The sequence below is a fragment of the Arvicola amphibius genome, chromosome 3 (genome assembly GCF_903992535.2).
Source record: "Arvicola amphibius chromosome 3, mArvAmp1.2, whole genome shotgun sequence".
Lineage (NCBI taxonomy): Eukaryota > Metazoa > Chordata > Mammalia > Rodentia > Cricetidae > Arvicola > Arvicola amphibius.
In genome coordinates, this window is record NC_052049.1 from 111,651,211 (window position 1) to 111,654,083 (window position 2,873).

At 48.1% G+C, this 2,873-nt stretch overlaps 1 pseudogene; it reads right to left on the reverse strand.

Moving 5' to 3' along the window:
• Positions 1-1,727: 1,727 nt before the first annotated feature.
• On the reverse strand, positions 1,728-2,139 carry LOC119810419 (annotated as a pseudogene).
• Between the last annotated feature and the right edge of the window lie 734 nt (positions 2,140-2,873).

The following is a 2,873-nucleotide window of genomic DNA, read 5'->3' on the forward strand; positions in this document are numbered from 1 at the left end:
TCCCACAGTACCCTGAAATTTCTTTCAGACCTCATCAAAGACAAACCTACCCATATCTCCAATGGGTAAAGATAAAATCTTGTTTTTATAGCTCATCACCCCAGTCCAATCTCCCCATGCCTACAAGCTCAACCAGAATGGATGTTGGCTGCATTGTCGGTAAACAGTTACCCTTGTCTCTCCTCATAACAACCATACCTGTGCCCCAGGAACAGAGCTGCGCTCCTCTCCATATAGAAGATTCCAGAGGGACATTTCCTGTCCTCAAGCGAAGTCCCTATTGGAGCTATTTCTTCCATCTTTCTTTCTTAGATAACCTTGGGAAGGTGTGAACCCCCAAACCCATGTGCAGACCTCTGGGTAATTTTTCAGCTTCCAGGAAATATCCACAAACCACCTATTCCTAGGTGTTCAACCTGGCATCTTCTAGCCCTGCCTGACCTTTCCTGGAGTCCCAGTGACACCACCAGATGAAGCCCCTGGCACTGCCACCACCTCCAATCATACAACTGTCTTCTTGTTCTGACCCCAAGGCACTTCCAGTATATGTACATCCCTGTCTGGGGACCATAGAGGAACTTCCCAACCCCAGCGCAGGCACCATGCTAGACTAGAGACCCTGATTCAGACCGCTCTACACCATGCCTAGCCAGGTCTGCACCAGGTCTAATTCTGGGCCATACCAAACTTCACCTCCTCTGGAGGTTTGTTCTAGTCACCGGCCATGCTCAGAAAGCAGGTCCCAGGCCCAGTATCCCCAGACTTCAGCAGACCATGGTGTAGGGTTTGAATGCTTGGCTCATAAGGAGTGTAGCCTTGTTAGAGTGGGTGTGAGCTTGTTTGAGGAAGTGTGTCATTGTGGAGGCAGACCTTGAGGTCTCATATATGCTCAAGCCATCTCCAGTGTGAGTTCACTTCCTGTTGCCTGCAGATCAAGATGTAGAACTCTCAGCTGCCTCTCCAGCACCATGTCTGCCTGCATGCCGCCATGCTTTCTGCCATGATGACAATGGACTAAACCTCTGAACTGTAAGCCAGCCCCAATGAAATGTTTTCCTTTATAAGAGTTGCCATGGGGCTAGAGAGATGGCTCAGAGGTTAAGAGCATTGCCTGCTCTTCCAAAGGTCCTGAGTTCAATTCCCAGCAACCACATGGTGGCTCACAACCATCTGTAATGAGGTCTGGTGCCCTCTTCTGGCCAGCAGGCATATACACAGACAAAATATTGTATACATAATAAATAAATACATTAAAAAAAAGAGTTGCCATAGTAATTGTGTCTCTTCATGACAGTAGAAATCCTAACTAAGGCGCTAGGGAATACCCAGCTCCCTTTTGCTCTGCTCTGGACTTGCTCCAGTGGTGGTGACAGGGAGGAAAAAGGACGCCACAATCCAACAGAAAAGCTCCCCCATCTGGGCCAAGAGGTTGACTTCTGTGGTGCTCAGACTCCCAGCTTTGCCCTAGTCATTCACAGTGTGGCCTCATCAATGTGCAAATGCTTTTTATCTCTACAAATTAGCCCGTCAAGACTATGATTCCACTACAGTCTTTAAAAGAGGAGAACAATGCTCTTTAAAAGAGCAAAACAACCTTTTGTTCCACAGCCATACACGTTCTTTTATGCTTTCCTGAATCTAAAAGAAAGGTGAAGGTGACAGCCTTCAGAGCAGAACTTTTTTTTTGTTTGTTTTTTAAACTTTTAATGATGCAAACAAAAATATATCTAAAAGCGAAGCTTCTGGAAAAACCATTTGTTCTTCCCTGTCTTGTATCGTTCCTCAAATTTGACCTTGGCTTCCTGCCTTGCCTTGCGTTTCAGGGCTGGGTCCCTAAAGACATCCTTGTTGACAACAGTTTTGTCCAGGGGGATGTCCACAGAGTACCTTGTGGGCATCAGGTGGTTGTAGTTATAAACCTTCACAAAGGACTTGATCTTGGATCTCTTGGCAACTTTCTTCTTGCCCATAGCAGCTGTCACTTTTCGGGGATAGCGGTCAATTCCAGCCACCAGGGCATGGCTGTAAGGGCGGTCTGAGGTGCCATCATCAATGTTCTTCATGATGATGGCTTTGCGTCCGGAGTAGCGTCCAGCCAAGGACGAGCACCACTTTCCCGGGTTTCATGAACTTGCCCATTTCGACAGCGAGCCTCCGGTTCCCAGCAGAAAGGAAACAGAGCAGAACTTTTTAAAAACCCACCACCACCACCCCAGCACTCTGCAAAGATGAGCCCTGCTTGTGTGGATCCCAGAGGCTGCCAATTTCCCTAGTCCTACCCATCTCCCCCAGGGCCCCCCCCATTTCCCTGGGCCACCTATCAGCTCCAGCGTGGTTCCTTGACCCAAGCAGCAAGTCAGGTTGATATATAAACAACTACTGCAGAAGAAGACCCACAGCGAGTGCAGGAGAGTGCCGCAGAAAAGGTGCAAGGGCCCCAAGAAGGTCACACATGAAACAGGACTCATCAATTAGGGGCAGGTTCTCCACGTGTCTTTTAGCCCTTGGCCCCACACCGCTGTCTCTTTCCATCCGCTGTGTAATTTTACTAGTCAAGAGCAATTAGTTAGCTTTGCTCTTGGTAGTTGGATGTACAGAAAGGACACACAGGTTATTGGAATTTTTTCAAGCTACACATTCTCTGGCCATATCCCCAACCCCTCACCCCAGGCCACACCTCCCACCCGTAGTTCCTGCAACTTTCTGATGAGCCTTCGTGGGAGAAAAAGATATGGGAAAGTTAAATCAAAACCAAGGATGTTTTATGGGTGTTACTGAGGGTGGGACTTGAGGCTGGCTAGGACCAATAAACAAAATTGAGAGAACCCCAAGCAGGGCAAGGTGGCACAGGCCTGTCATCCCAATATTGGGAA